At 42.4% G+C, this 13829-nt stretch overlaps 1 long non-coding RNA gene across 1 annotated transcript in view; it reads right to left on the bottom strand.

Annotated features, from left to right (window-relative positions):
* Positions 1–5639: 5639 nt before the first annotated feature.
* LOC310648312 overlaps positions 5640–13829 on the bottom strand; it is a 255610-nt gene continuing 247420 nt past the window's right edge. Inside the window, exon 2 of the long non-coding RNA XR_014494061.1 lies at positions 5640–5793. This is a non-coding gene — a long non-coding RNA (uncharacterized lncRNA). The remainder of the gene's footprint in view (positions 5794–13829) is intronic.

Here is a 13829-nt window from a genome sequence, read left to right as displayed (position 1 = left end):
ATCTTTAAGTATTCCATTCAATAGATGTAATCAACTAATCTCTTAACTGTAATTCAAAACATTTTTTATCCTTTTCTTTCTTATTTTTTTTCTTTTTTCTTTACAGAAAGGAAAGAAGCATACTGTATTAATTGAGAAATTCATCCCTCTAAAAAGTGGTATATTCCAAAGTTTTTCTATTTCTTTAACCATATTCAAACAAATGTTTCTTTTTAAAGTATTCTCTCTGATAGGTCCCATCATCTATTTTCTTGGTTTCCATTTTAATCTTTTGTCTCTGCCCAATGTCTTTCTTAATCAATGTACTTTGCTGAATCACTCGTATCTCTGTAGAATATTTTTTCCAGTCTTTTTTCTTATCCTCAAAGTTGCTTCGAAGCATTAGGATATAAGTTATCTTTTCTTCCACTTGAATTGAATCATGTACTTTTATTTTATAAGGTTCCATCTTTAAGTCTCTATCCTCAGAATTATGTTCAGTCATCTCTGCTATATATTCCTGAGAGATTTCTTGGAGTAAAATTAAATTACAGATAAGTTGATTCATACTTTCAAAGTTGTTCTGTATTTCTTTGTAGTTTAAGATCATTGTCCTTTGAAATGGTTGCCGCTTATCATATATTTCCTCTTGTGAAGTATTCATTGCCTCAGATTTGTTAGTCTCACTTTATCTACACAGCTGTGTTTATTGGGAACTTTGAAGGTCAGAGACAGAAATTTGTTCCCAAATAATCCTTGCCCACCAGTAGATGTCAGCGTTGGTTCATTTTTCAGATCTTTCTAGTCTTTTTTCCTCTCTACAGGGTAAAATTTGCCACTTTCAATAGCCAAAAGGTGGAGGAGAAAGCCCCCTCCTCCTTCTTTTGGAGGTCTTTTATTTTTGGGACTTCTCTTCTTCAGGAAAATAGGTAGGATAGAGAAAATCAATATTCTTACCCAGATTCAAAAGTACTGATTTCAGTACCAATGGAGGAGGTCAGAGACCAAAGAATGACATGCGCTGCAGCTAGACGAATGAGACAAGAGCAAGAACAGCAGAGAGTCATGATTGCATCTCAAAAACTTACTTACAGTGAAGCAGTGGGAGGAGCGAAGCCAAAGAGAGTGCAGGTGATATTGGAAGAGGCGCTCCAAAAGCTTCAGGTCGCAAAAGATGGCGACAAAGCTTTTAACTTGGAATGTTAATGGTCTAAATTCACCACATAAGAGAAAGAAAGTATTTCAATATTTAAAGCAATTTAAAAACGATGTTATTTGCTTACAGGAAACACATATTCGAGCGGCTGATCAAAAGTACTTGGTAAACTTTAGGTTGGGCACACAGTTTATCGCTTCTGCGCCTGATAAGAAAAATGTAGTTGCTATTTATATCAAGAATACTTTAACAGCGAGTTTAATTGAAGCAGATAAACAAGGAAGATATGTTATAATTGAATTATTAATAGAAGGCAAGAAAACGCTTTTGGTTGGATTATATGCTCCTAATCAACAGCAAGGAGATTTTTACAATTTATTACACAGCAAGATTATTCAGTGGGATTATAAATCTTGTATTTTTATGGGAGATTGGAATGGTGTCTTGGATGTACAAATGGACAAGGGAGGTCTTTTTAAAAGCACGCCAAGTCATGCTAAACTGCCTAAATCTTTTTTCAAGATGAAGGATGACTTGGAATTGAGAGGTGTTTGGAGAGAAAGGAACTTGCAAGAAAAAGACTTTACTTTTTTCTCTGACAGGCATCAATCTTTCTCCAGGATCGACTTTGTATTAATTAGTAATGTTTTTTTTTCTAGGATTAAGAAGATTAAGATTTTTCCAAGAACTATATCTGATCATAGTCCAGTATGGTTGGAGATAGAAAAAGATAATGGAGACAAACGGTCTTGGCGTTTAAATGAAAATTTGTTTAGATATCAGGAAAATGTGGAAGAGTGTAAAAAACAGATGAAAGAATTTTTTTTAAAATTAATATGCATAAAGGTACTTCTATTGAGATGGTTTGGGATGCAAGTAAAGCCTATATGAGAGGTGTATTAATATATTTGAACAATAAATATAGACGTAATTTGGAATTTAAGAGGAAAGAATTAGAAGATGAAATTAAGGAAAAAGAAAAGGCTTTAATTCTGAATCCATCTGATGGGAAGATCAAAGAGGTAATTACCTTACTAAGGGGTCAGTTTGATATGTTAATGGCAGATCAAGTGGTAACTAACCTACGGTATGCTAGACATAACACTTTTTGTAATGCTAATAAACCGGGTAGATGGTTAGCTTACTTGTTAAGGAAGAAGCAAAGAGCTTGCAATATAGATAGAATAGAGCACAAGTGTAAAGTAGTGTATGTTAATGGCAGATCAAGTGGCAACTAACCTACGGTATGCTAGACATAACACTTTTTGTAATGCTAATAAACCGGGTAGATGGTTAGCTTACTTGTTAAGGAAGAAGCAAAGAGCTTGCAATATAGATAGAATAGAACATAAGGGTAAAGTAGTGTATCAGCAGAATCTTATTAAAAAGACTTTTGTTGATTTTTATTCTAAGTTGTATGCTAGAGATAAGATTAGAGATGTAGATATAGATGGATACTTGATGAATGCTAATATTCCTGTTCTTACGCAAGAACAAAAGGAAGGGATGAACCAATTGATAACTGATGAAGAAATTTTTCTAGCAATTAAACAATTAAAAGTGGGTAAAGCACCAGGAACTGACGGTTTGACTGCCGTTTATTATAATAATTTACAGTTAGAAATGGTGGAACCCTTAAAAGAATTGTTTAAGACAATTCAATTGGGTGGAAGAGTGCCTCCATCGTGGAAAACTGCCATTATTTCGTTGATCCCGAAGGAAGATAAGGATGCTACCCAAGCCAAAAACTACAGACCAATATCGCTTTTAAATACTGACTATAAGATATTTGCAAAAATTTTAGCCAATAGATTAATGAAGGTAATGCAACAAGTGATTCATAGTGATCAAACTGGATTTATAAGTGGTAGACAAATGAAGAATAATGTGAGACATATTGTAGATCTATTGGAATTTTTGGAAATAAATAATCAGATTCCCGCAGCGCTGATCTTTTTGGATGCGGAAAAAGCTTTTGATCAATTGGACTGGCAATTTTTGATGAAAGTATTAGAGAAAATGGAATTTGGGGAAAAGTTTTTACAACCTATTAGGGCAATATATCAGAAGCAAACAGCTCATATAATAGTAAATAACAGTTTGACAGAATCATGCAATATTGAAAAGGGTACAAGACAGGGGTGTCCACTGTCACCTTTATTGTTTGTTTTAACATTGGAAATATTACTGATTAAAATACGAGATTCAAATAAAATTAGGGGAGTTCAAATAAGAGATCAGGATTATAGATTGAGGGCGTTTGCGGACGACCTGGTTATTACAGTAACTCAGCCGGATTACTCAGTTGTAGAATTGATGGAGATAATAATGTTATATGGGAAAGTTTCTGGATTTAAGATAAACACACAAAAAACTAAAATATTGTCTAAGAATATGACTGTACCACAAAAGGCTGCTTTAGAAGACTTCCGGTGGCTGCGCGGCACCGGAGACAGCCTTCCCGGGCTGCCCGCGGCTCAGCTGAGTGATTTTCGCCCGAAACAGCGCCGATCAGCTGTTCGGGCGAATTTGAAGCCCCCTCCTCGGGAGAAGAGGAGGGGGTGAGGCCCCAGGTAGGGGTCGAGTTCTCCGGGGCCGCCTGAGCTTGTAGCTTGGGCGGCTGAAGGATCGAACTCCCCCGTAGCCTGGGTCGCTCCCAGCTGGCCAGCGCCTCTGCTCCTGATTTCTTGGAGCAGAGCCAGGCGTCTGCGACCACCCCTGCCTGAAGGAAGGACTATGGAATAAAAAGAGCAGGCAGAGCGGTACAAGAGGAAAAGGTGATGAGGATTATTTTATTTTACTCTCGAGCTTGATGGACTTTTTAAACTTAAAGTGAAAGTGCGTCACAATTGAAAGTAAAAGATGGTGGCTAAACCTCCCCCTAAAACTCTTCGGAGTGCTGGAACTTCTCCGGTGCAACAATCATCATTGCAGGCATTGCATCCTCCTGATGTATTGACATCGAAGGATTTACAAGATGCTCTTGAAAAACATACCCAGGTAATTTTGGAATCAATGGGTGATAAATTTACACAGATGGAGGAGAAATTGGAGAAGTTGGAGGAGAGAATGGAGGAGAGGATGGAACAGAAGTTCAGTGTGATGAAGGTAGACATTTTGTCTTCAGTGTATAAAGTGGCTGAATGTGTGGAAGATTTGGAGGATAAAGTGGAAGATTTGACTCAAAAGAATGCCATATTAGAAGCAAAAGTATTGGAGAATGAAGATTTAAGAGACAAAATGGATAGAGAATTGAGTCTTGCTCAATATTTCCAGATGCAGTTTGCCATTAGAATCAGAGGTTTAAAGGAGAATATTAAGGAAGATCTAAAGCAGCTGGTTTCTGAGGCTCTCGAAGTGGTATTGAATCAGCCAGCATCTGAAATAAAAGGAGGCATGGATAAAGTGTTTCGTGTGAACTCATGGATTGCTAGACAGAGAAAGTTGCCTAGAGATGTGGTGGTTTGTTTTGCAAAAAGGGAAATTAGAGATGAAGTTATACAAGCTGCCTATGATACTAAAGTTGTGATTGCTGATCAAGAAGTTCTGGTTCTAAAAGAAATTCCTCCAAAGATTTTAAGGAGAAGGAAGGATTTTACATTTCTTGTGCAAGAGCTCAAGCAACGAGATATAAGGTTCAGATGGGAGATCCCAGCTGGGTTGATGGTGATGCATGAAGGTAAAAGGTACCGTCTGGTTACTGTGATGCAAGCGCGTGATTTTTACAATAATGTTTTAAAAGCAACCCCATTAACACTTCTGGAAGCTGCAAAGGGATCTGGAGAAGGAGAACATCAAGAGGCTGAAGATGGACAGACAGAGGAGAATGGTGCTGGAGGAGATCAAGTTACAACTTCTTTGGATGATCCCAGAGAACAGAGGGTGACGCGTGCTGCTTTAAAACGATCAAAAAAGATAAAAGAACAAGATCAGCAGAAGTCTATGGAACTTTCACAACGTACTTACAGCCAAGCAGTGGGAGGTGGGAAAAGATTTGGGTGAGGAATGTAAAATTTACACAAGCTTGAAATCTAAGAGAGAATTTTTACAAAATGTTTTATAGATGGCATTTAGATCTTAAAAAGCTAAGTATGTATCTGAATTATTAGCCTAAATGTTGGAGGTGCGGTGATGAAGACGCAATATATTTTCATATATGGTGGACTTGTAAAAAGGTTAAGGCTTTTTGGATAAAAGTCTGGTGGAACATACAGAAGATTTTTAAACGGAGGTTAAAGTTTTGTCCGCAACTTTTTTTTTTTTGTTGGGAATAATTACAGATGCTACAGTTGTGGACACTAAGTTGATGTTGAATTTAATTACGGCAGCAAGACTTTTGATAGGTCAGTACTGGAAGAAAGAGGAACTGCCGACTATAGAAGAGTGGACTTTAGAGGTTTCCGACCTGGTTGAAATGGCGAAGATTTCGGCCTATTTGAAATGGATTGAGTTTATCCAGAATAAGTATAGGGTTAAGAAGTTTCATGTAGTATTTGAATAAGTCTTCTTTCTTTTTTTCTTTTTCTATCTTAGTTTTTTTTATATATATTTAATATTACTAAGGTTTGTTTTATCCTATATAAGCTAGAGAGTGATAGATTTTAGAGTTTATGGTTGTTAGTATATGGTTGTTTATGATTGTTTTTTTATATATATACCTTGTATTTAGCTCTGGGAAGTCGGGGGGGAGGGGGGGAGGGGGGAGAGGAAGGGGGGAGGGAGAAGGGAGGGGGAGGGGGGATTTTTAAGGGAAAAATTGTATGTTAAAACTTTTCAATAAAAAAGGCTGCTTTAGAAGAGCTAACGGGATTTGAAATAGTTAAAAAGATTAAATATTTGGGGATATATCTGTCAGCCTCAAATGTGAAATTATATAAAAATAATTATGAAATGTTATGGGGAAAAATACAAAAAGAATTAGATAGTTGGAAAAAAATACAATTGTCTTTATTGGGAAGAATTGCAGCAGTGAAGATGAATGTTTTGCCAAAATTTTTGTTTTTGTTTCAAATGATACCTATACTTAAAAAGGATTTAAATCTGGAGGAATGGCAAAAAGGAATTAATAAATTTGTTTGGGCAGGGAAAAAGCCACGAGTTAAATTTAAGATAATGCAAGATACGCGTGAAAGAGGCGGTCTTAAAATGCCTAATTTTAAATTATATTATGAGGCTGCTGCTTTGTCATCGATAAGTGACTGGTTTAATTTAACACAAGGGAGATTATTAAATCTTGAGGGTCATGATTTGCTATTTGGTTGGCATGCATATTTATTGTATGATAAGAAGGTGGATAAAGTGTTTAAGATACATATTTTAAGGTATGCTTTGTTGCGAGTTTGGAAAAAGTATAGACATAAGTTAAATTATAAGATACCAATTTGGGCAATACCTAAACATGCAATAGAAAATATAAATGTGGGATTCAAACAGGATGAGACTACATATAAGGAAATTTTAAGTCTGGAAAGGAATGTATGGCAATTAAAGCCATATAATATTTTAAAAGAAGAAAAGATTGTACAAACTTGGTTTCAGTATGGGCAATTACAGGCAAGATGGAAAGAGGACCATAAAGCTGGCTTTTCGATGACTGATGAAAATTTGGTAAAACAAATTAGAGATCAAGGTCAAGCACATATTAAAAGGATATATAATGCATTGATAGAAATTGACTCAGAAACGGAACTTGTTAAAGATTGTATGATAAAGTGGGCCCAGAATTTTCAAGAAGTTATAACAATGGACACTTGGGAAAAGATCTGGGTTAGAAACGTAAAATTTACACAGGCCCAAAACTTAAGAGAGAATTTTTATAAAATGCTTTATAGGTGGCACTTAGACCCTAAAAAATTAGCAAGTATGTATCCGAACTGCCAGCCCAAATGTTGGAGGTGTGTTTGTGAGGATGCAACATATTTTCATATATGGTGGACTTGTAAAAAGGTTAAAGCTTTTTGGATTAAAATTTGGTGGAATATGCAAAAGATAGTTAAGAAAAGGATAAAGTTTTCCCCGCAATTGCTTTTATTGGGTATTATTACAGATACTACTGTAATAGACACTAAGTTGATGTTGAATCTAATTACGGCGGCAAGACTTTTAGTTGCGCAATACTGGAAGAAGGAGGAATTGCTGACTATAGAAGAGTGGACTTTGAAAGTTTCCAATTTGGTGGAAATGGCAAAGATTTCAGCATATTTGAAAGAGCAATCGCAACAGAGATATATTGTGGAATGGAGAAGATGGAGTGAATATATTCAGAATAAATATGGGACTAAAAAGTTTCATTTAGCATTTGAATAAGTAGTGGATTTTTATGATGTATGATTAGTCATTTGTTACTTTATTAATATTATGACTATGGAGAGTTAAAGTCCGATAGAACTTAATATGTTATTTTTGTTGTTAGCATATTTTAGTTTATGTTTGTATTATTATACCCTGTATTCAGCTCTGGGAAGTCGGGGAGGGGGGAGGGGAGGGGAGGGGAGGGTTGGGGAGAGGGGAGGGGGAGGAGGGAGCTTTTTGTATTTAAAAATGTATTGTAAAACTTTTCAATAAAAAAAGTACTGTTTACAATCAGCTTAAAGTAGAGCTTGTGACTTCCATTGTTTGCAGCTAGGGCTAGACAATAATGTTAGCTAGCCTTTTCTTCTGTTGGTTTCTGGAAGGCTTCTCCTGGACTGTTCGGGGAGACTGCAATCTCTCCTAGGTCCCTGGGACTTCCTTCCTTCATGCCACCTCTCTGGGGTGGCTTTCTGGCCCATTTAGGGTCCCCAAACAGAAAGAAATTCAGCCGAAGGGCTCAGCATTCCGAATCCTCCAGCTGCTTCGCTGTAAACATGAACAGGAAGTCTGCTTTTCCTACTCTTTTATTGACTATGAAGGCTACTCCATTTCTTCTGACGGATTCTTGCCCACAGTAGTATACCTGATGGTCATCTGAATTAAATTCACCCATTCCTGCCCATTTTAGTTCACTGATTCCTAAGATGTCGATGTTCAGCCTTGTCATCTCTTGTTTGACCATGTCCAGCTTTCCTTGATTCATGGATCTTACATTCCAGGTTCCTATGGAGAAAAATCTTTACAGCATCGGACTTTCCTTTCACCACCAGACACATCCACAGCTGAGCGTCCTTTCGGCTTTGGCCCAGTCGCTTCATTCTTTCTGGCGCTACTAGTACTAGCCCTCTGCTCTTCCCCAGTAGCATATTGGATGCCTTCTGACCTGAGGGGCTCATCTTCCAGCATCATATCGTTTTGCCTTTTGGTACTGTCCATGGGGTTTTCATGGCAAAGATACTGGAGTGGGTTGCCATTTCCTTCTCCAGTGGATCACGTTTTGTCAGAACTCTCTACTATGACCTGTCCGTCTTGGGTGGCCCTGCACGGCATAGCTCATAGCTTCATTGAATTATGCAAGCCCCTTTGCCACGACAAGTCAGTAATCCATGAAGGGGGAGACCATCTAGGTTTCTTCTTAATTCCTTTCCAGATCATTTTTATTGGATTGTGGTCTGCCCAGTCATTGGTTTCAATTTCTGCCTCTTGAATCATCAGTTTCAAGTCCAACAAAATCCATATCATGTCAATGCTTGACCATGATTTGTGTCTATTTGAGTAAAATGTATATTGTAGTTTCTCTGAGTTTTTCTCTCGCCACCAGGCAGGGCGAAAAACCACAGGGAGTCTTTTTTTTCTCTGAAACAAAGTCTCCAAGGATCTTCAAACGAATGTCTGGGCAAACAGCCAAGTTCCAGGCATAGATAACTCCGCTCGGGGGTGGGGGGGTGGGGGGTTGGGGGGGTGGGGGGGTGGATGTAGTTTTCAAGTTTTGCCAGTAGATGGCATTAACTATCCATTCCCACCCTTTTTACCGGGAGAGAAAATAATAATAATAATAATAATAATAATAATAATAATAATAATAATAATAATAATAATAATAATAAGTTGGAAGGCACCTTGGAGGTCATCTAGTCCAACCCCCTGCTCAGGCAGGAAACCTTATACCATTTCAGGCAAATGGCTGTCCAGTCTCTTCTTAAAAACTTCCAGTGTTGGAGCATTCACCACTTCTGGAGGCAGGTTGTTCCACTGGTTAATTGTTCTAACTGGCAGGAAGTTTCTCCTTAGTTCTAGGTTGCTTCTCTCCTTGACTAGTTTCCATCCGTTGCTTCTTGTCCTGCTTTCAGGTGCTTTGGAGAATAGCTTGACTCCCTCTTCTTTGTGGCAGCACCTTAGATATTGGAACACTGCTATCATGTCACCCCTCACTCTTCTCTCCGTTAAACTACACATACCCAATTCCAGCAACCGTTCCCTATATGTTTTAGCCTCCAGCCCCCTAATCATCTTTGTTGCTCTTCTCTGTACCCTTTCTAGAGTCGTGACATCTTTTTTACATCGTGGTGACCAAAACTGGATGCAGTATTCCAGGTGTGGCTTTACCAAAGCATTGTAAAGTGGTATTAGTACTTCACTTGATCTTGATTCTATCCCTCTGTTAATGCAGCCTAGCACTGTGTTGGCTTTTTTGGCAGCTGCAGCACACTGCTGGCTCATATTGAAGTGATTGTCTACTAGGACTCCGAGATCCCTCTCACAGTTACTACTATTGAGCAAGGTACCACCTATACTATACCTGTGCATTTGATTTTTCCTGCCTAAATGTAGAACCTTACTTTTTTCACCATTGAATTTCATTTTGTTAGATAGTGCCCAGTGTTCGAGTTTGTCCAGATCCTTCTGTATCTTAACCCTATCTTCTGGAGTATTGGCTATTCCTGCCAACTTGGTGTTGTCTGCAAATTTGATGAATTCCCCATCTATCCCCTCATCCAAATCGTTAATGAAGATATTGAAGAGCACTGGGCCCAGAACAGAGCCCTGGGGCACCCCACTACACACTTCCTTCCATGTAGATGCAGTTCCATTGAGGACCACACGCTGTATATATATATAACTTTCGATTTTAAAAGGTTTGAAAAATAAAAGTAAAAATAGAAGTAAAAAGAAAGGAAAAAAGAAAGGAAAAATAGAAGTTATAATGGCTTTCAGCAAAATGCCCAGTTCTATAAAAACAAAAGCTTCCCAAACTTTTATACCACAGGCAGCCTTGTAATAAGGTGAAGTTTTCACTTAGCCAGAGGCTTAAACCGCCGCTTTTAATTTGGGAGTGGGGGGGATGAAAGGGAAAAATTCCACCCCCCTCCCTGATACTAAGGGCTTTGCTTTCAAGGGCTGGAAAAGTGCTTTCCACTAAGGATCTTGGCTTGTAGGGAGAGTAAAAGGAATTTTCTCACCCAGCTCAGCTGATTGCTCTTTCAATTGCCGTTCTTTTGTCTCTGCCAAACAGCTGCTAATGGCGGAACACAAGATGCAGTCCACCTTTCTTCCTGCTGGTTCCAGGGGCTGTGTTGGGACCAGCGGTCTGGCTGCCGCCTAGCCACAATCCTCAGACATTTGCCCATTGGAGGCCACCTCTGCAGGGTGGCATTCAGTCCATTCAGACCCACCAGCTGGTAGAATTTGGACCCGGGGGAAAAGAGAGACAATTCCCCAAGTCTGTCTTCAGCTGACATCAGCAGAGAACTACCTCAATATTAAATTTTTGAAGACCTTTCATTTACTTCTATCAACTGTAAACAATGGCATTGTAAAAATGATTTACAACCAGTCCTCACACTTACAACCGTTGTAGCATCTCCACAGTCACATGATCAAAATTTGGGTGCTTGGCAACCAGCATGTATTTATGCTAGTTGTTGCATCCCGAGGTCATGTGATTGCCATTTGCAACCTTCTGAACAGGCTTCTGACAAGCAAAGTCAATAGGAGAGGCTGGATTTGCTTAATGACTGCGTACTTCACTTAACAACTGCAAAGATTTGCTTAAAATCTGTGGAAAAATATTTGTAAAATCAGACATGACAACTGCCTTGCTTAGCAATGAAATACTGGCCCCAATTGTGGTGGTAAGTCAGGGACCTCCTGTAGTCCTTATATTATTGTACTTAATATAATTTTCTTTGAGACAGTGTATGTCAGTGTGTCCATATAAATAATATCAGTTCAAAGTTAAGAATTGGAGACACCTTGCTCAGTGCCTATCAAGATTTAATCTTTGTATGTACAGTGTATGTATGATACATATGATAGACAGGAGCCATTTAATGCTATATTTTCCATCTGTATTCATAAATTAGCAAATGCATGCTTTATAATACCGTGTTTCCCTGAAAATAAGACCCACCCAGAAAATAAGCCCTAGCATGATTTTTAGCGTGCACCTAATATAAGCTCTACTCTCAAAATAAGCCCTAGTTAAGAGCCCGCCCACTCCATCCCACCCTCTGGTTGCTCGCTGTTGTCATCGGTGCACTTACCATTGGGTCTTCCTCCTGTCCATCACCGTCCCCGTAAACCTCTAGGTCCACATCCGTTGGCCTCTCAGTCTCCGCTTGGTTGTTTCTCCTGGGCGTCGTGTCCAAGGCTTGACAGTTGGCTCGGGATCGCTCCACAAACCGTGGGGAAGTTACACCCCGTGCTGGGGTTGCTCCTGCCACCGCCCGGGGCGCCGGCATTGGACAGTCAGCTACACGGTGCCCCGGATGGTCACACCGGAAACAGCGGAAAGCGGCCCGGGGCGGTGGTCCTGTGGGTTTCTGCATCGGCAATGCCGGTTTTTGCCCCTCCCCTTGCGGCTTCTGCGGAGCCTGTCGAGGGTCTGCTGGAGGTTTTGCACACCGCTGGCAGCCCTGTAGGCCGACGTCCAGCTCAACCACGACCCGGAACCATTCCTGGAGTCTGGGAGGGATGCCGCGGACGATACAGGCCCTCTGGAGGTGGTCGTCCAGCCCAGCCCAGAAATGACGGATCAACATCCGCTCCAGCCACGAGCTAAGTTTGCCTGCCACCTCCCTGAACTCCCGAACAAACTCCGTTGCTGGCCGGCCGTTTTGTCGGAGCCCAACTATCTCAGCTTCAGCCTGCTGTACCCGGGTAACGTCTTCAAAGCGGGCTCGCAATGCCTCGAGGAACAACCCGACATCCTCCAGCTCTCTAGCACGGTCGCTGTACAGGTTAGCGACCCACGCCACAGCCTCCCCCTGCAGCACTGTTGTGACCGCCATCACCATTGCCCACTGAGAGGCATACACGGGGCCGTACTTATCCAGATGATGGATCACGTGACCAAGGAAGAGGGCCAGGCGGTCGGGGTGGCCATCGAAAGTCATGGGCAATGGTGGCGGGCCCCACGCTGCTGGTGCTCCCCAGAGCCCTGCCGGAGCACCCAGTCCTTGCGCTATGGGCCCTGGTTTTGGCCAACCCAGCACTCCTGCCGGTGGCCCCGGGCGTAGCGCAGCACCACCGCCCCCCCGTAGCACCCGCCCGTACGGGCCCTTGACCTGGTGCGGCCGCGGGGCCCGGCAACAAAGGTGCATTCCCCTGCGGGGTGCCGGAACCCTGCGGAGCCTGAAAATGGGGGCTAGCCAGGCGGAAACAGGCCTGGCTCTGCTGCACAGGGCCAGCCCTGTCCTGAGACCAACGGCCAGCATCCGGTTCGGGTTCGATGGGGGTCCATGGCCGAGGCTCCCCGAACCTGTCCCTCAGGACGTCCATAGTATAACTCCCTGGAGCCATGGAGTAGCTCCACTCCTCCCCTTCTTCGTCGGTAACGCAACGCTCCCTCCACTCCAACAATGGCCCCCTCTGCCTGGGTGGTCGCTCCTGCCCAGTCTCCAGTTGTCCCAGTACAGAACTGAGCCACCATTCCCCAGTCTTTGCTTGAGCAGTCAGCCCCTGGGTCCCAATGCCTTCAGCCGCTGGGCAAGGGTCCCGGACCTTGGGCCGAACTACCGGTGGGGCCTCTGCCAACTCCCCCATGTCCAGAGGCGCTGTAGCCCCAGCCGGCTTCTCTCCCTCCACAGTAGGCACAGCCCCCTGGGTTCCCTCGGCCATGTCAGTTGCCTTGAAGTCCAGAGCAGAACACAGCAATGAGGAAATGCTGTAAGCAACGCTGACTTACTGTCACAGCCGTCCACGCTGAAAGAACAACGACAACGTGGTACGGGTGACGACGAGGTTTTCTTTACTTCAGAAAAGCCTAGCAGATACAAAGTCAGCGTTGGGAGCTAGCCGTCCCAACGCGTCTTTTATACATTGGGTGTGATTAGCCCCACCCCTCCCCATGCAAACCAGCATCCAGCTGAGTCTGCTCAAAACCTGCCCCCTTCCCAGCTCTCCGCACGTCACCCCGCCCTTTGTGCCTGAGCTCCCACACAGACTCCAGGTGAGTGTATACCCTTAACCCCCCTTTCGTGCTCCCCCACCCCTCCTCCGTGCTCCCCTCCACCATCCAGCGTGTCAGTGTTACAGCCCCCCAACAGCTCCCCACAACGGCCCGCTATCCGGTCTTCGTTCTGAGCCGCCCGACGCCCCCTCTGAGCCGCCTGACGCCCCCGCCGAGGAGCAGGCAGCTGGGTAATCTCAGGATGAGCTGCGGCTGCCGGTCTGACTGCCTATGGGTCCCTTCAGCAGCTCCGTCGACGCAGACACACCAGAAAGCCCCGGAACAGCTGCCCGTGGTTGCTGGCAGCTGTTTGACTGCTGGATGTGCTGTTCCTGGGTGGCTCCAGCAGGAAGGTTCGGGCGGGCGGTTTGCGCGGCGTTTCCCCTGCCCCCC

This window comes from Vipera ursinii (genome assembly GCF_947247035.1).
Source record: "Vipera ursinii genome assembly, chromosome: W".
Lineage (NCBI taxonomy): Eukaryota > Metazoa > Chordata > Lepidosauria > Squamata > Viperidae > Vipera > Vipera ursinii.
Note: the sequence above shows the minus strand (reverse complement) of the source record. Positions and strands in the feature narration are given on the sequence as shown.